Source organism: Periplaneta americana, chromosome 13, assembly GCF_040183065.1.
Source record: "Periplaneta americana isolate PAMFEO1 chromosome 13, P.americana_PAMFEO1_priV1, whole genome shotgun sequence".
NCBI lineage: Eukaryota > Metazoa > Arthropoda > Insecta > Blattodea > Blattidae > Periplaneta > Periplaneta americana.
Genome location: NC_091129.1, coordinates 47,141,378 through 47,162,652, shown reverse-complemented (window position 1 = coordinate 47,162,652; position 21,275 = coordinate 47,141,378). Strand labels below are relative to the sequence as shown.

At 33.8% G+C, this 21,275-nt stretch overlaps 1 long non-coding RNA gene across 1 annotated transcript in view; it reads right to left on the bottom strand.

Annotated features, from left to right (window-relative positions):
- Positions 1 to 3,247: 3,247 nt before the first annotated feature.
- Positions 3,248 to 21,275, bottom strand: part of LOC138711857 (uncharacterized) — a 35,926-nt gene continuing 17,898 nt past the window's right edge. Inside the window, exons 2-3 of the long non-coding RNA XR_011335504.1 lie at positions 16,112 to 16,200; positions 3,248 to 5,770 (exon numbers count right to left, since the gene is read on the bottom strand). This is a non-coding gene — a long non-coding RNA (uncharacterized lncRNA). The remainder of the gene's footprint in view (positions 5,771 to 16,111; positions 16,201 to 21,275) is intronic.

The window sequence follows — 21,275 nt, the reverse complement described above, 5'->3', positions numbered from 1 at the left end:
CATTGCATTGCATTGTTTTTTCCTCTGTGTACGGGGCAGTAATAGAGATAGAATTTCTCACGGCAAAAATAAATGGAATTCACTGTAAGAAATGACACATGGAAGGAATGTTCACCGAGAGCCAGTAGTTGAATCTACAAACATTCTAATCCCTCTCCTTTACATTAAACCTGGTGTTCTGGAAACAAAGAAGTTTTTAAATCTTTGGACCGAAATGGATTAGCGTTTAAGTATCTGCGTAAGAAATGTTCCACGATATGTGAAACAAACATCAAAGAGGATATTTTCATTTCTTTCAATGCAAATTGCATCTACCTACACAGAAGAGCAGCTATCTATGAAGTTCACTAAAGATGTTATTAATTGGGCCAACAGAATAATATCTGACAATTAATATTAATATTTGAGGAGAAAAATTCACTCCGGCGCCGGGGATCGAACCCAGGTCTTTGGTTCTACGTACCAAGCGCTCAGCGTAGCTCAGTGGTCAGAGCACTTGGTACGTAGAACCAAAGACCCGGGTTCGATCCCCGGCGCCGGAGTGAATTTTTCTTCTCAAATATTAATATCTACGAAGTGCTTGTAAGAAGACTTTTGATATGATACCGTAAAATGGGTTGAAACTAATCCCTTAAGTCATACATTTTGGGCTTCCATTTGAACTATTTCCCTGCAAATTGTGGAGCAATGAGTAACAAACATGGCGAACATTTCTACCAAGATATTTCATTCTTTAAAAGAAGTTATCATCAGGAAGTGGATTGCAGCTACTCCTCCAGATCTCTCTTTGATGATCACTAGGAATGTCCCAGAACTAATTTACGAGAAACAAGTAATAATTTTGCGGAGACATTTAACGTAAGTAACTTCTAAATGTAATCTTGTACTTTTGTTTACAAAATAAACGATAGACTAATTGTCCAAATCCTTAAGCAACCTGACATTTACATAATATATTCGCGTTCAGCACAAAAAGTCATTAGGCCTATGTATAGATAAAGTTAATTGTTGTCATAAATAATATTTAATTAAGCTGACCAGTGAAATAAGATTCATATTCTAGAGAGATAAGTCATTCATATATTTATGTTCTTCTGTCCTCAGATAATGATAATTTATTTCCATGTCTCTGATCATGAATATCTATCATTGCAGATTTAGTCATTCTCACAGATACTTCATCAACTCTAAGTGAACGATGTTCCTTTCATTCTACTTTTGCTATTTCATAATTTAACATATTTACTTCTTCATCAATTTCGTTCCTCTTACTCTATAAATCTACCTCTACCTTCCAAATAAATTATCCTATATCGATGGTGTTTCGATAAAGGGAGATAAGTCACAAAATTGCCGAGTAGTTATGAGTTAAATTAAAATTGAACATCGGATCCTTATCCCAATTAATTTTCTACATAAAAAAATCACATCAGTGCTAATATTCTTTTGTTTTTTGCACACCTACTTGTACATAGATTTTGACTTGTGTATTGTCTTGATAACGAAACTCCATTTGCACAAAAAATTACTTAACCCCCTTTACCCGAATACATCGATATCATCTATGTCTTGTGTATCCATAAGTACTTTCGTCTTATTACTCACCACAATGTAAGACTAACGTTCTTTTAGCCGTCATGTTCGTTTCGAATTCTTAGTGTATTTCATCCAGATTCTCTTTAGTTCGAATTACACCATATTGTTACCTACTTCATTTAGCTAGTATTTTCCATTTCTGCCTCTTTTCGTCAATTAAATCTTAAATAAGATTCTCCATGTCTAATTTTGCTCTTTAACTACCAATTTCATACCTTCGTTCTCAGATGGTGTTTGTTCATATCTCTTTCTTTTTCTTGTTGTCGGATAATTTTCCGCAGTTTTCACTAAACATTTCTTGAATCTTTTCCATTCAAAATCAATTGATATAATTCCATCCTTTGGAACGTGACCTCACTTTGTGATTACATTCTTTCCTTCATGATATTGATATTTTATATTAAAAAAACTAGGTATATGTAGCAGTAATTACATCAATCACAATTTTCATACAAGACACAAATCAGATCTCCAGCTGACCTCTGTTAGTCTAAGGTGTTATAAAAAAATGTAGTTCGCTATGACAGTATTACTCTCTTCAATACATAGCCTTATTATCTTAAAGTTTTGAGGGGTCAAGAGAAAAGTTTCAGAACAGAATTTAAAAGAATCCTACATACAATACTTACATAATTTGCACAATTTAAACAATTCATGTTATGTTGAAGATATTTAATACTGAAAGTTGAATGTTGCAGAAATGCCTTCATACTCAGCAAACAATGTCTCAGTTAATTATGACAAACACTGCAGTGTCTTTGAAAAACTGAAGGAGAAGAGACGTGATTTAATGAAAACCAACTGTTTGGCAAATGTTTTTCACAACTGCTGCAGATATGGATATATTATGAAACTGAATATTGATACTTGAACCTTATTCTGAAGATGAGCAAGTATTTTCTATAACATTTTGTGTTCTGTAAATCGCTTGAACACATCAAGCAAGGCTACAATACAAACTGCTGATAATATAAAATAGAAGGAAGTGTAAAATACTGTCAGCGCTATAAACATAGATAGCTGCTGCCATCTCGCATCCGCTGCATAAACAATAATGGTCCATGACTGCTGTTGTTTATGTAAAGAACATGAAAATGAATATACACTGACGTTCCAAGGTATATGATCCTACTAATTGATTGTGATCGATAATTTGTTGGTGTAAGTGTGGCTTCTGAAGTTATTATTTCTATGAATACATGGCGAAGATATAGTCAGTGTTGCCAGTCATATATAAATATACCCGCATTATAGAATTCAATTTTTCATCCCACTCTACTGATTAATAAAACAACACTGGGTTTAGCTGGAAACCGATGATATTTTCAATTATGAGAATATTTTAGACTTAATCTACGTACTCATTTTTCCTGACACATTTTTAACCGCCTCAATAATTGTGCCACTTATTGAGAACTAGCGGAACTCTTTCAAAGTTTGTCAATTCTTTTATATTTTTTATTCTGACTTATTCCGTGGTTGGAAAGTTTGTTTACACGATCATAAAATCGTAGGTCAGATATCTTTGAACGTCAGTGTACAAAGTTATCCATTTGAAATACAAAAACTCATGTTACTTATGCATGAAGACATGCATCTACAACATATGAATGCTGTATCTGCAGCACTTAAATCAATTTCGATAAAAATTGTATTAATGTTGTTTATTCATGCGTTTTACATTATTCCTTAAATTCAAGGTAAACCATATTTTATTTTCCAAACGGCTATAATACAATTACCTTGTTACATTGCTTTCTGTTCATATTACATTTAATTTTATTGCAGTCTCAACAGATTCTAATAAATTGATCACTTATTAAATGGCATATTTACATAGTTATAAGAAAGTTTTTGAAATGTTAACAAATCTTTATCTGATTTTAAATGTAAATAACTCAGGTAAGGTTATAGGTAAGTAAAACTGTGGTATCTTAACTTAATGGACAGAAATCAGAAAACGTCTCACACAAAGACAGGAGGCAATAATTTAAGACCTCCCTCGAATAAGAGTGTAACAAATCTACAATACACATTTCAGGAGAAAAGAAAATAATTTCAGGGGCATGTCTCGTTAGGACCATATTTACTAGCACAACCATTTGATTAGTCAAGGATACAAGTATATGGATGCACTCATTTGTTGTTATAAATGAATTCTTCAAAATTACTTTTCCCATCGAAGACACATATTCAATTGATTTTATGTTATACCCTAGGGGTTCTCAAACTGTTGAAGATTATGAGCACCGTCCACTTGTAATACTAAGTGGGCGAGCACCAGGAAAGAGGATAAGTTTAATACGAGTATATGAATACAAAAATAAAATAAATAAACACAGACATTTTTGAAACACTCACCAGGATAATGACATCCTTGAACATGAATTTTATTCAGAACTTCAATGATATCCAAGGTGAAGTCGCTTATAGCTACACGTGAGCAGGTCTGTATATGTGAATTAGTTAATAGTAATCGTGCTTAGTTCTTGAGGTATTTCATCGTGAGAAAGTTTTTTTTTTTGCATAGGTACTGTACGTTGTCTCAAACATAGCCAGACGTTTGACAGAAACACCCAGCATTATTGTATCTTCTGATTCCCAAAGACTATGATTTCTCCTTTTAAAACAAATATTTCAGATCTGAAGAGGACTGGAAATCTGCAATTTAAGTTCCTCACGTGCAGCCATATTATTCTCTTCAATATCATGGATGAATATATAGTAGGATGCGAAACTGAGGTCAGCACCATCTGGAGGCGGAGGGCTGAAGTAAGACGATCAGCTCCCAACGTCGTAGGTGGTCAACATTAGAACTACGTGTTGGGTACATTACCCACTGTTCTCTATTTATCCATTCGAGATATTGTTCGAGGAGACAAGATGGCAGACAGAAACTTGTTAATAAGTGAACATAAAGTGATACTACGTGTGTGTATAAACAGTGATGTTTATGGATGTTGTAAAAATAGTGTTGTTGAATGTATTGTAAAGTAATAGTAATATAATAAATTGAACTATCTAAGTAGTTCTTGCAGACTTTTCCATTGCGCTGTACAATAAATACCCAAAGAATACAATCCCAATTATCCAATCTTTATTTCTTGTCTCTGTCTGGTTATATTTTAATTGTGTAGTGTGAAGTAGATAGTCTCTTTTATGTTCCTCTTGGCCCTGGTAAGAATTTTCAGTGGAAGATGGTGTGAGAAATAAAGTAAATATTTTATTTTAAATTGGGTTAGTTGGGAATATCGATGACAGTAGGAGGGAATACTTTCTGCACAGTTTAACATTTTCGTCACCAGGTGCGCTGCTAAATGCATGGAATAATTAGTTACTCTTTTCGCTACTTGGTGCGCTGCTAGATGTAATAACGCCTCTCCTCCCAACAGGTGGCAGCAAGATAAATTTCTACAACAGAGCCTCTAGTATGTGTTACGGGAAACTCAGTAAGTTTCGCATCCTATTATATATTCATCCATGTTAATACCCTTGAATTCTCTGTTTAAGTTCACACTGAACTGAAAGGGGCTATACACCATGAATGAGAAGCCCTATCAGGTCTATAAGATATAGGCCTAATGGATGGAGAGAAAAACTATTTATTCCGCTCGTACATCAAGGATAAGCTAAAGAAGGAACTATTATATTATAAAGATTTTATTCGTACAACAAAGTTTGAATTGAAAAAAGAATTTCAGGAGCGTTCGTGCTCGCGAGCACTTTTTTACTCGCATGACGAGAGCATCAAATGCCATTCAAAGAGCACTATCGTGCTCACGATCACCAGGTTGAGAACGCCTGTTATACACTTTTTCGAAGGAGGTCTTCAATTAAAGAAATACATGACTACTATTTCAAAAATAATGCACTATACTATAAGTAACATGAATATGATCAGTGAAGTTATCACAGAACAAGACAATAAATGTATTATTACAACACTCAATTGGGATAAAGCATAGGGCCTATTGTACTTTATTGAGTACTATTAGAGATACAAAATATCATGTTTTATATATCATCATGCCGTTTTGCCTCCTGCCCCAGTAAATATATGTACTACAAAGGAAACTATCGAAGAAATTGCGGAAAAGAAGCCGGCTATTATTCCGATGGGGAGTTTTAGGAGATTTTGTGCAATTGACAGGATTCCTCTAAAAATGTCTCCAACCTGTGAACATAATACAAAAGTTATAAGAGTATTCAAATTGTCACTTTCACAAGTTTATAATATGATTTATATTATTTTCGTGATTGCAGTATTTCATAATTTGTTTAGTAAGTGGTACGAGTGTATAACTTGTTTTCTCGTTTTTTTTTAATATTTTATTTTAGTAGGTTATTTTACGATGTTTTGTCAAGATCTTAGGTTATTTAGCGTCTGGCGTCTGAATGAGATGAAGGTGATAATGCCGGTGAAATGAGTCCGGGGTCCAGCATCGAAAGTTACCCAGCATTTACTCATATTGGGTTGAGAGAAAATCCCGGAAAAAACCTCAACCAGGTAACTTGTAACGACCGGAAATCGAACCCGGGGCATCTGGTTTTGCGGCCAGACGCGATAATCTTACTCCACAGGTGTGGACTTTTTTCTCGCATATTCTCATTCTATGAGTCGCAATCACCATCCCGGAGAACTTCATAACATTTACTAAACTTTGCCTTTATTTCTCTTACAAAATAACAATTCGGCCCTAATGTTTGGCACTTTAAGTATAAAATTAAAAACAGCATGGAAAAGTATTGGAGAAGTAATATAGCTTAACATTTGCATTGTTTTAATACAACACAATACTGTACTACGGTATGAATTTATGGATAACTTATGAAACTTAAGTTCTTTGCAGGTCCTAGTCGAAATTTCTGCATACAATAAATATTTTACTCTCTCATTGAAACAGAAAGCAATAATCTTATTGCAGAATCAGCGATAACAATTTAACTAGTTGAACTGAATTTCCGGCAAATAATTAAAACATTATTTTAAATGTTTATGAAAAGTTAAAAATGATGATTAAGTCTTTAAAAGTAACTTGAAAGGAACAATCACATTCAGAAGAGTAAAAATATAATAAGGCTTGCTTACAGATAATTTGCTGTGGCGTTATAAATTTTCTGAAACTTTACAGGTAAAATTTATACAGGTGTATATTTTTCCACTTAAAAACTAGTATGAACATATTTAACATATTCACATTCAATATAAATTCTGTAGAAATATTTGGGCTTAATTTTTACGAACAATTTTGATGACGGAGTTAGTGAATATATATTAAGTTTTGAAGTGCGATGTCTTTTATTTTTAGGTAGGCACATTTTATATGTTCTAATTTTAGTTAAACGAAATGTGTTGCTCAATTGAAATTAAGCTGCCCAAGCATATTATCTAATGATAACATGTGAAATAAAAAGTTATAATTACTAAAGTACTCAATTTTGATTGGGTGGTAAAAATACTTCACGGATGAGACGTCACGAACTTGCAAATGTCAAGAAACCACATGATTAGTTTTTTTATAACGGAGTAGGTACTAGGTACAGTTGTCAAAAGAAAAAGTGGCCGTTCTCTAGACACAAAGTTCCCTTCGGGTATCTCCGCTACAATTCGAGACAGGCGATGTAACATGTTGTTGGACCACGTGGCCTGATATCTACAGTCAGAATTAAAGTTTTTGCGTGTTGATCTTTAGCGTAATGGAAACATTTCGGCCAAGTATTCGTAAGTCATGCGTTCGAACACAACCTAATGCATTTTTTTAGGAGAGAGAGAAAATATAATTGCTCTTGTTTCTTTTATGACTGTTTTAGTAATTAACATCAGGTTCATGAATGTATTATGCCATGACTTTATCAATAATTATTATGACATTATAGCTGCAAATAGAAAGAAAGATTACATTCTCAACAAAAATATCTTTCGTGGCATAAGCAACACCTTACAGGCGTCTGCCTTAAAAAATTTAAACAATTAGAAGTTCAAAAAACAAAGAAATAAAATCAAGACCAAAAAGCCACGATTCAGAATTTAGTTCATCTTCCTCCCATCTCGATCACATCTTGCAGTCGAGTGGGCATGGAATAGACTACTGTTTCCAAATACAGACTGTTCTCAGCCACAGCATCCCAGGAATCCTGAACGAGATTCTACAAATCATCAGGACGTCTTCGAGGGAGATTGGAGCAATTTTTCCGCATATACTTCTTTACTTGTGCTCACATATTCTCCAAAGGGTTCAAGTCCGAAGAGCGACGAGACCAGTCTATCAATTCGGTATCCTGTCTCCTCGCAAAACCAGTCCCGAATCAATTGAGATGTGTGGACTGGATGATTATTCTGCTGAAATTCAAGAATTCAAGCAGGATATAATAATCTAGCATAAAGAACCATATAGCGTTTCAGCAACCGTTGATATTTGTGCTGGTTAAATTTCCCGCGAATACGATGGATTGTGCCCATTCCATGACGAGAGATCCACCCCCAACACGACACAGATACTCTACCACTGCGGGCACGCATGACAGCATATCTGTGGTCCAATCGGGTACCAGGAGGACGATATACAAGAGTGGGTCCTTCCTTGTAGTAGAAAAAGTGACTTCATCAGAAAAGATTACCCTTTTCCAATCCCGATCACCATTTCCCACTGCAAAGACTAAATGTTCCTCTATATGCCCCTCCTTATGAACTTCCCTAGGAATGGCACATCGAGATCTCAAATTGGCTGCCCTTAAACGATTTCTCACGGTCTGGTCGTGGCCAGGAAAATTAACAACTGCCTTCAAAGTAGCAGCGGTATGAAAGGGATTCCTTTCAACCTCTGCCACTAATCTGGCGTCCTGTTGTGGTGTAAAAATTTTCCTTCTACCACTCCCAGATTTTCGGCCAAAAATTGCCGAACGTTGATAATTTTGCACCCATCTCCGAGCTGTCCTTTCTGAAACGTTGAAACGCCTATCTGCCTCGGATGCCGAAAAACCAAGGTGAATCACAGCCCTTAATACACTTTCTTTCGTTCCTGCACTTCTTTGTGAAGCCATGTCAGTCAAAGTCGCAGGTAGAAATGACGTCATAGTTTCCTCAGAGACTTAGCCTCTAACTAGATCTTAAATTATTCACTATAATAAAAATACGTATATATTCTTCAATAATAGGAAATTGCAAAATAAATACTTGTTAAAGTCTTGTTAATAATTATATAATTTTCAAACATAAAGTCCACAGAGTTAAAAAGAATATAATTCATAATCTCGACCTCAGTGTCGTAATTAGTTTTCGAAAGATCTGCATTGAACTGTATCCACACAATACGTCCTTAATCATTGTTTTGGTTATAGTTACAAATACTACTGCTGCTGTTGTAGCTGATATTACAACTACAAATATTATTGTCATAAAAGTAACCTTTTTATATCATTATTAAATATTCAGAATATAATCTACAGTAAATGAATGTTCACTTGTAGTGTTTGTGAAAATGAGTTGCGTTAATACCAGGTAAATTACATACCTCAGTCGGAAGAACGTAGAAGCGTCGGACGTTGGGAAAGTCGGAATTCAAATATCAACGTATCAGGTTCAAATCCTCTTGACTATTTTTCAATGTATTATGTTACAGGATAGTATAATGTAATAATATAACAAAATAAGAAGAAAAAACTAACACACGTATTAGGCAGTTGTATTGTTCCAAACCTAACATTGAATTTATATTGTTTATATCGCTAAAGAATGATAACAGAATACAAATGATCATTTCAATATTATTTATAAGCAGGGAACGGATTTATATGGACTAAAAATATATGAAATATGTAAATATATATGTAGTTATTTTTACCAAAATATGGAATTAAATATGGATTTTTACCAAAATATGGAATTAAATATGGACTTAAAATTATAAAAAAAATGACTATGTACGTTAAATATTGGTACATTTTAATCAAACTAAACAAAAAATATAATGGACGTACCTTACCTTCCAATGTAGTTTCAACAAAACACAATTTTTATTGTCTGTTACCATAACAATAGGTTACAAACATTTCTTTCAAGTGCTGAAAAGTGAATCTTCTTCTATTGTCTCTGAGGATAGATTTATACTGACTAAAAGAGCGTTCGACGTCACAAGAAGTAACTGGTACATAATTCAATTTCACAATGTCTGCTGGGGATAAGTCCAAGTTAATCTTCACTGTTGATTCACCACTCATCACAGCAACAACCTTTTGTAGTTCTTCATATCCAGGGTTTTTTGAAAGTACAGTGTCCACCTTAGCTCTTACTGCATCTGCAACTTTACCTCTACCACGATTCAGTTGTTCCACAGTACTATTTATAATTTCAAAACTTTCAGATAGTGAAAGGTGCCTATTTTGGAGACTTTTGAGCGTTTTTATGATGCATGAAAATGTATGCTGAATGTGAGCTAAGTCATTCTTCACACTTATGTCACAGGTAACTGTTTTCGCAGTATCAATTGAGACTGCATCTTCAGAGTCCAATGCAAGGAGAACATTGTTAATAGAGTCTATATGTTCGGCATAATATTCAACTGCTTCTAGCCATGTACCCCATCTAGTTAAAATTGGCTTTGGTGGCAATGGAATTTCAGGGTACATTTCTTTCAACACGTTAACTCTACTGGGAGCTTTGAGAAATACTTTTTTCACTGATGAAATCAACAAATCTACTTTAGGGAAATTGTCTCTGACCACTTCTGCCACACGATGAAATGCATGCGCCACACAAGTAAAATGAGTCAATTTAGGATATACAACAGATAATGCTTGTCCAGCTTTGTATATATAAGGGGCAGCATCGCTAATAAAGAATAACACATTATCGTACATAATACCCTTTGGCCACAGGATACCCATAGCTTCGTTGAACAGTTTAACTATAGTTTTGTTATTGCACTTTTCTAGAACATCACAATGTAAAAGAATTCGTTCAGAATATTGTTCACTTAACAAACCGATAACTACATTACCAACAAGTCTACCTTCTTTGTCGGGAGTCTCATCAAACCCAAATTGAACTATCTTTAATTTCATCTCTTATCTTCTGTATTGTCTCATCGTAGATGGATGGAGCATACGTCTTCCTAAGTGTTGACTCATCCGGGATTGTATGTTGAGTATATTTTTCAAGGAATTCCCTGAAGACCTTATTCTTTAGTTTGTAGAGAGGAATATCAGCAGAGATGAGAGAACGGCACAGGTCGATGTTAAACTCAGATCTTACATTCGATGTTGTTGGTTGTGTTAAAAACAATTGTCTCTGCTTGGAATTTAGTTGTTTGTTGGCCTGATGTTTACTAGTTGTAATGTGTTGTTGCACCAGGAACTTTTGTGTAGATGATACTGCACACTGACACAAATTACAAAATAATATTTTATTGTCAGTTGATAAACCATCTTCTTTAAATTCTGAAATGTAACTTGTTAGTTTTGATTTTAAATTGACTGAATGACGTACTTTTGGCATATTTACCGTCTTTATAGTATGATTTACAAAACTGAACCTATGTGTACTCTGACTGGCATTTAACTGTTGAGCTGCACAACTGAAGTCTGTTAAAAATTTTAAATTAAATTAATACAGTTTTGTAACTTACTTTCCCATTGTTGATAGGACTGCTAATTTTCAAATAACTCTGATGTTAAAGGGATTACTGAACATGTGTTTAAATCTCTATTGTTGAAATGTATTTTTAAAAGTTCATGGAATTTTGTTTTGTTTTATTGTTAAACCTAATATAATATGGACTGTTTTATATGAAATATGGAAAATATATGGAAATTAACGAAAATATGTACTAAACTCTAAAATATGGAAAAATATGGAAAATAAAAGTAGGATTTTTCAACCCTACACATTGTGAAACATAAAGATAATGCAAAATATAAATTATATTAGCTTTATAAGTAAATATGTATTTACATATAAATCCTTTCCCTGTTTATAAGGCTAGAGAAAAATAACAGAATATAAATGATAATTTGAATATTATTTATATTGCTAACGAACGATAACAGAGTACAAATGATAATTGGAATATTATTTATATCGCTAACGAACGATTAAAAAATAAAATGAAAACTTGAACAAAGTCCGAACTCACAACCTTCGAATGATTAAGCGAGCACTCTACCGCTGGTCTACGAGACACATATGTGGAAAGATTTCATAGTTCCGGAACTGCTTCTATAAGCAAATGCATCGTGTAAATCTCAGTGATCCGAAGTGGACTTTGAAAATATTCGCTGTTCACGAGTGCGGCCACTTTTTTTTTTTTTTGACAGCTGAATTCAATTTTTCATTGCACTCTACTTATTGTAAAACAACATTAGGTTTAGCTGCAAACCGCTGATATTGTCAATTATGAGAATAATTTATGCTTAATCTACATAACCATTTAACCTGACAATTTTTAACGTCCCCAAAATGATGTCATCTATTGAGAACTAGCTGAATCCTTTCAAAATGTTTTAATTTTTATGTCTTTGGTTCCTACTTATCCCATGGTTAGAAAATTTGCTTACACAATTATGAAATCGTAGTTCAGATATCTTTGAACGTCAGTGTAATATTGTGCCCTGAGCACTTTTGAGATTAAATACGACGAATCTAAAAAGCAACCCTGAAGAAATGTATTATCTATGGGTAAAGAGGGACAGTGCTTTGATGGTTACAGCATCCAGTGTGGCAAACAAGTTATCGTTTTGAAGGTTTTGGAATAAATCATGATGATTAAAGTATTTTTAACGATATATGTTGCGATCTTGATATATATTGTATTTCATGTGTGCTGAATTTTCTTGTTTACTAGAATTTTGGAGACTTGGTTACAATAATTGTTATCGCATTTGCAGGCTACTATGATTGGATCAGAATCGAATATCGCACAGTGTACAGTTAAGATAATTTTATGTTATTTTGAAGTCATATGTATTAGTAATTACAGAGAAGCTGTACTTTCAAAAGGCAACAGAGTTTTGCTATTGCCGTTTTAAATCTATGGCAATATTATTACTTCCAAATGAAGGAGAATAGAATTACTTGAGAATTTACAGTCACATAAGAAAATGAAACTGTATCTTAAAAAAATTCTTTCCAGTTATTTATGAACCTAATGAATCCAAAATACAGATATTTTATACCACACATAAAATATTGCAATACACCGTTACTTTTTGCATCAGTGCTTGCAAATGTTACAATGCAGGGCTTGGAACTTATTGATTTCGTGCGCATGTCAATTACGTTCCACAAACTTATAGACACCCATACAATACAAATGAGGAGAGAAGAAAATTTCCATAGTTCATGTTAGACATTCTTTTGAGTCTTACAAAGAAAGGATGCGTATAATAATCCGTAATGAATAACCAAGATTCCGTTCATACTCAACAGGCTACTTACCAGTTCTAAAATAAATATTACAATGAGTTTTGAACAAACGTTCTTGTTTTAAAATATATTATAGTAATATATAAGAAGACTAGAAGTTTAACCCATTTATACCCACTGGGTCATTTTCGATTCACCGAAAATTTTCAGTTTTACTCCAATTATTAAATATCTTTTATCTTTAATTGTTGAATTAGACTACTAGGGACCATTTTCTCCAGCACAATTTTCTGCTTATATTAGCATTGTCTTATGTGACTTAATTGCACTTTGCATTTAGCACTACAAATAAACTGAAATAATCGGAGATTGGTAACAAACCATTACATTATTTTGTTGAAATTAGTATTCCTTGGCTAAGAATGAAAACCTCGTATCTCAAATTGTTTAAACTGGACTTAACAGTTTTAATAATTATTTCATCATGTGAATGTAAATTTCAACAATAAATGTTTAAAAACATTTTCTAGTACTCCTAGTATATTGCGGTACTAGGTTGATAAGTGCTCTATAACAGAGGCGAGAGAAAGTCTGAAAAAAGAGGTGCTTGCGCGGAGTATTTTTAATTTCCGGGAGTTTGTTATGCACTTAATGTCCATGTATGGAATATTATTTTTGAACAATCATAATTTACATATTTGTCTTATTATATTATGTATTTTAATTATGTATTAATTTTGAACTGAACGTTTGTCATTTTGTTAATGGTAATATGCAATTTTCTAGGTCATCGTGTTTTTATATTATTTCATTTTATTTGCTGAATACGACTGTCTGCATTGTTCAAATTAATTACAAACTATAGCAATATACGAAATTGAAGTGTCTGAATCTTTTTTCATAAATAAAGAGAATGGCAGACTTTATCCCGTAACATTTAATAATTATTCAAATTCACGTTCAATTTTAATGTTAATAAAAAAAAGTTACATTTTGTTCAGTCAGAGTTCTTGTTTCTTTTCAATTTACAAGTGACTCTATGTCAAGTGTGTAGAGGATTTATTTACAACATTGGAGGTGCAAATAATTTACTTACCGCACTGTTATTTTCACCGTTTCCGTAGTAACGATTGAATGTGTTGTATCTTCAAGTTACATGGCATGCAACAATGATGATAAGTATGCCAAAAGAGCAGGATTGAGCAAAAATAATTTTTATTTATGTTCTATTTGTTTCAATTAAAAACCCATTGAATTTAAGTTATTGTTCCTTTATTACACTTCCATAACCATACGAAGTACTTGCTTGTGGGTATACAGAGTGTAAGGTGTGTACTGTAAGTGCCGTTCTTTTCACAGTCGTCGGGGACGGTCTACAGGATCAAAAAATATCCGTACAACATAGGGTCGAAACTTGATAGTTTTCATAGAAAAAAATGTTTCTTTTTATATTTTTTTGCGTTATACTGCTTATATCGTTAGTAAAATTACGAAAGCAATTATTACAGCAGACGGTACAGTATATCTAACAAAGAGTTAATATTAGTTTAAATAAATATTTGTGTGTTCTATTACGTTTTCGTCAAATTAAATAAAAAATGTATGCTTAAATTTGTTAATATTCTGGAGAGACGTAGCAACGTGTTCAGTAGGCAGTACTCTGCACAGACGTAAGTACGAGTCAGCTGAGTTCAAGCTCCCTGTCCATAGCTCTACTCCAGATTGGATGACAGTTCAGTACAAGGTATTCGATAACAACTTACAATGCCATTTACAGTTTAGAAATATCATATGTTATTAATTTATGGAGAAAGTCGTCGTAATTCAAGTCAGACATGAAGGATGTACCGCCAACGTTTCCTTGAAAGAAGATTATCTCATCGGCGAACTTTTGTAGCAGTTTGTCAACGATTTTTAGAAACTAGGAGTCTGTTACACCGTTTCGAAAATCACACAACCAGAAATTTGTTTTAAAATGATACTGCTTAACGGAAGCGGGAGAGACTAAAATTTTGCATTAGAAAAAAGTTCGTGTAATGTTGCGTAGAAAACCATTATCGTTTATTTTTTGACATACAATAAAAAATGGAGTAATATTTTTACATAAAATGTAAATTTACCATAATATTCTATTAATGAGACTGAAAGTTTGTATTTGCTGCTCGTTTTATGTAAACAACAGTATTATCATGATCCCGCTCCTGCATTAGAACAGAGCATTTGTACCGGTATGTCTGTACACGCTTGAGCTGTAATGTGTACTTATAAACCCCCTCTTCCCCATCCAGCAACGTTACAAAACGTCTAATTTTGTAAACCTTAATTAGTTAAAAATATTACAATTAGAAAAAAACTGTAAGGACATTTTTTCTTCATTATGACATGAATAATCATCAGTTAAAATAATGACAGTTTTACTCCATACACCCTGTAGAATCTGAAGAAAGTAATCGCTCTCAACACATTCAGATTTAGATATATTTTTTATTTGGTTATTTATCGACGCTGTATCAACTACGAGGTTATTTAGCGTCAATGATATTGGTGATAGCTAGATGGTATTTGGCGAGATGAGGCCAAGGATTCGCCATAGATTACCTGGCATTCGCCTCACGGTTGGGGAAAACCTCGGAAAAAACCCAACCAGGTAATCAGCCCAAGCGGGATCGAACCCGCGCCCGAGTGCAACTTCAGACCGGCAGGCAAACGCCTTAACCGACTGAGCCAAGCCGGTGGCCAGGTTTAGATATGGTATGACGTCTTTCTTTTAAAGTAAAAAATGTTTATTTGAAATACTATAATTATCTAACATTAGGCCTAAAATGGGAATTTATGAATTGAGTATGAGGATCATTTTGCCACTGTTTTGTATGAAAGAAGCAAAACTCTTATTGCAGTGTGCAGAGACAACTGGAGAAATGGACACACAATTACCTTATGAAGAAAACAGCTTAATTTGCACTATCCTGCCTGGAATCAAATTATAATCGTTTGTATTTCTAACCATATAATTATAGATCGGATGATCGAAATTTAATGTATTAATTTATGTGGTATTGACTTTTGCGCCGGTTTCTCTGACATCTGTATATCACTACGAGAAGTAATTGTAATAAAATTAGATTTATTATCACTTATGTTTTGGTTACCACTCACTATATTCAAAGGGTTGAACGCTGAATTATCCGTCTTCTCTCCAACAAACGTCGTGTGTGCAGCCGCTCCTTCTACTTCAGTGAATCCAACTGCAAGAAAAATAATATTGTTTCAGTTAATCTTCTGAGTTCCTTTCCTTTTCCTATTATATGAAGCGGTGAGAATGAGATAGTGCAAAGCCACACTTTTAACAAAATCATTTTCTGTACGAGTACATTTCCCACATACACGGTGATTCAAAAGATGAGATCAACCGGTGAGGAGATGATTCAGGGCGACATTTACAGCAAGAAAGTCCTTTTTAGTTTTATTTATTTGCAACCGTTTCAGAGTTACAACAGATAAAATTTATTCACAACTAAGGTGACTTACTTATAACAATTACTAATTTACAGTACATGATTGGCGTAGCTGTTCAAAATGTCCTTCGTTTGCATGCAAACATGTCCAGGCGCGTTCTTTTACTACGCCGTCCAAAAGATCTAACAGAGCGTTTCGTAATCTGATGTCTGTTGCAGTTACATTAATTCCTTGGAGCAGAAGATCTCTGTCTGTAATTTCCGTAGCGTACATCTTTTTTTTCATAAAACTCATACAAAGAAGTCCAGAGGGTGTAAGTCAGGGGATCGTGCTGGCCAATCACAACATTTTACCGCGTGTGTTATATTGTCATTCCATCAATGGTGAAAATCATGCTTTGTAAACAAACCTAGTTGAAAACAAATGACGGAAAATTAGTATTTATTGTAAGTATCATGAGATATTGAATTAACAGTTTCACCTGTTGTAAACCTATGAAACTGACAAAGGACTTTCCTGCTCTAAATGTCGCCCTGAATCATCACCTCACCACTTGACCTTACCTTTTGAATCACCCTATATATATGGAGAAACTACTAGTAAAATTTTATAAAATTACTCAAAATATGACGTATTTAAGTGTACGCTGTAGAAATTATGATCTTGCATCTAATAACATTGGATTCTACATCTTTAATACGCTCTCCTGCATAATTTTGTCTCTGTGGCGATATCATTCTCATCCTCTCATACGACAATTGAGTGAATAGCTCTTCTGGACTTCGCTCAGCTTTCTTGATGTATAAAATGTGCACCATGTGCTTTACGTTGCAAGAAGATATAAAACCTGCAAGAAAATCATGGAATAATACGATAATTTAGTCTTCTGCAAGACACAGAGTACGGCAAAATGACGATAAAATATGTTATGAATTTGACATTTAATATTATACATAATTGAAGAGTTTAGAATTGTAAGGGTATTAACTAGGGTGCGTTAATGTTATATTTTTTTTAACGAAGCTCGCAACTGCAGAGGTTATATCAGCGTCGCCGGATGTGCCGGAATTTTGTCCCGCAGGAGTTCTTTTACATGCCAGTATATCTACTGACAGGAGCCTATCGCATTTAAGCACACTTAAATGCCATCGACCTGGTCCGGGATCGAACCCGCAACCTTGGGCATAGAAGGCCAGCGCTATACCAACTCGCCAACCAGACTAGGGTGCGAATTATGATTTCTGATGAGGGGGGATAAAATCCTAGATAGAGAATACCATACATAAAATAGTAATATTAATAATAATAGTAATAATAATAATAATAATAATAATAATAATAATAATAGTAATACCATACTGAACTGTTGTAAGTTAGGTGGAAGCGACGCATTCGCCTTGAATCAAGAGTTGTCATACGAATAGCTTTAGATTGGTCAGTGAGAGAGACATCCAGAAGTGCTGTTGCAGATGGAGTCTGCCGTCTTCTAAGAATTTGGCAACGTATTGTTGACATGGCAGAAGACATTATTATTATTATTATTATTATTATTATTATTATTATTATTATTATTATTATTATTATTATTATTATTATTATTTATATTATATACACTGGCGTTCAAAGATAGCTGATCTAGAACTTTCTGATCGTGTAAGAGAACATTTTACCCACGGGAGAAGTCAGAACCGAAGATATAACAAATTGACAAATTTTGAAATAACCTCGCTAGCTCTCAATAGGTGACACAATAATTATTGGAAGGAATAAAAAAGTGTGGTGGAGGAAAATCATGATGTAGATTAAGTACAAATAATTCTCAAAGTTGACAGTAAGTGGTTTCCCACTATATCAAAAGCTTTTACTCTCTTTAATGGGGAATAAAATTTTAGATTCTATAATGCGGGTATATTTATCTAAAATTGGCGACACCGGCTATTATATTCGCCACCTACTCGAAGAAGTAATAACCAAATAAGTTACATTTACACGAACAAATTATCGATCACTATCCATTAGTAGGGGTCAGGTATCTTGTAATTTTTGTTATTTTAATCTTAGGAAGAACATGAGCTCGAAGAAGATGAGTATTCATCCAGAAACTTATATTTTCAGAACTGTTCACTGTGTTATGTTTCAATTCGTGTTTATTCCATTAAAATAGTAAAATATTTCAATTAATCTACATAATTACCTATATTTGAGTTTCTTTTTGGGAGGGGACAGACCTCGTGAATAATGTTCCGTACAGCAAAAAAAGATGTTCAAAATTAACTAATTTTAATGATTTTTCTATTTATAATATTAATGTTAATTTAGTTTTATGGCCCATTGTATCTGAACACCTACTTATTTTGAATCAGGTCTGAAGGCTATTGAAAGAAGTTTAATTAAAATTTAAAAGAATATTTAATAACATAAATGAGAAATGTGTTTCTCCGTAATATCAATATTTTTTTTTCTGGTAAATAGATCGAGAGAAAATGACAAGGAGTGATCGACTAAATTATTTCATGACAAATCGCTTGATTTCTTTCTCCAGAGTCAATTGAAGTCCAGAGTGTATCGGTGTAGACGAGAATACATTTGAATATGTGAACGAAAGATATAGATATTAGATGCTACAGATCAATCATGTGATGGTGAAAGAGTCACTAAACCGTATTTTTTACGAACTGGAACATTGTGTGATTTGAATTATTCTAATTTAGAGAATATTCTGTACAGATTTTTAAATTATTTTTTCTGAGGCGCTTAGAATGGTACTGACGTATGAGCCGATTTGCCTATATATAGAATTACGAGTAGAATGCAATATAATCTTAACCCTGATCCTTTAAATACTGTAAATGCCGTAGTTTATTACGTTTTCTAAGTAAAAGGAATTGCTTTTCAAAGGATATAATTTATTCAGTCTTACGCAAGGAATTGAGTTTTGCTAGGAAAGAAACGGCATATTTCCCGGTGACGAGTGGAACCGGTTGTACATTTTACAGTGGAGAGAGAAGATATTTAAACAGGAATGTTTCCTTAAAACTTTAACAGTAAATTTTATTACGTTAATTAAATACAGTAGACTGTTTCTAATCTAGTCATTGCACGGAATTGTGCCCGATTAACCAGAATGACGAATTACTGAAAGTGCTTAAAAATGTTACTAAATTTAATGTTACAAGCTTTGCAAACTATTCCACTTGCACTTTTAAATCGAAACTAGGACGTTCCACACATAGCCGACACGTGTAAACGTTATATAAATACATATGTGTATAAGTATATTACAGTAGAACACATGGCACTGGTGCAAATTTCCCAAGAAAAAATATGGTAGGAGTGATAGTGAGTAGGGTACACTACAAAAAGGTCGGATAATTGAGAGGTCCGATTAACGAGAGTCTAGTTTATGTCCAGTCATTTTCACTAAGCCCGTAAAGTTGTTTTCCTTTTCTGTTATTTATTGCCATTCATAATTACTCGGTGGGTGTTTGTTTGTTCCTCTCTATCTGTTTGTCTTCTTTCTTGTTTATCTCTGACGATATAGTCTTTTTTAAGAACTGCACACTAAAAAGAAGTCTTAATGTGGGCTGTTTTATTCTTGGGTTACCTGTTAAGTAACTTGACACGATAACGAGTCCCGTTAGTGTTCCTTCCAATACACATTAGATGTGGTTTTTAATCTCGTCGTCAATCTTTCGACTAATCAGGAAAGTTTAAAATAGTTTACTGTATCATCGTGTCGCAGAAAGTTGCTGCGTAAAAGTTTACATAAATAATACATATTGAATAATTTCAAGGGAAAAATTGTTCCTGGGCCGGGTATCAGCTTCACAATGAGCTATACATGAAAGCTTGAATTGCACAATACACGTTACTGTCCGTTAACACAATTCAAGTCACACAGAGTTTGTGTGCACTCTATGTTGGTTGCTTGACGGTTTTCAGTCCACTTTGAGGTCTGTGGATATATAAGGGAAAAATTGGTTCCGTATCTGGTAAAGTGTCTTTGGCAGCTCAGTTGGTAGACCGTTGGTACGTTTACCTAATGGTACGTTTAACTAAAGGTTTCGGGTTTGATACTTGGTTCCAGAACAATTTTTTCCCTTGAAATTATTCAAATCATTTCACAGAGAGCTATACCTGAAAGCTTGATTTCAATAATACACATTATTTTTTTTTATTATACGGATGTTAATAGTTTCAATTCACTTAAATACAAATAATCCATCATCCCAGTCATTGTAGGAATAGCTCTATCGAAATATCGAAGTGGAAGATAATAGTCTGGATAAACAGAAACAGCCACCGGCGATGCTCAGTCAGCTAAAGTGTTTGCCTGCCGATTCGGAGTTGCGCTCGGATGCTTGAGCTGATTACTTGGTTGAGTTCTCTCCGAGGCGAATGTCAGTTGATTTATGGCTAATCCTCGACCTCATATCGTAAAATACCATCTCTCTATCACCAATCCCATCAACGCTAAATAACCTAGTAGCTGATACACCGTAGTAAAATAACCAATTAAAAATATAAAATTAACAGAAATGAAATCATCGTGTACACTGACGTTTAATAATATGTGTTTTGTGGTAGTGTAAGTGAACTTTATAACCACCGGAGAAGTCAGAACCAAAAACATAACTCATTGACAAACTTTCAAATAGTTCCACTAGATCTCAGTAGATGACACTATTTTTTAACGGGTACAAAAGTGTTTGGGAAGAATGGTAATGTAGATAAGTTTAAATTATTCTAATAATTATTGACAGTAGCAACCGTTTCCCACTAAACCTTGTGCTTTTTACAATTATTATTATAGTAAGATGGAATTTTGAATTCTATAATGAGAGTATATTTATGTGCTATTGGA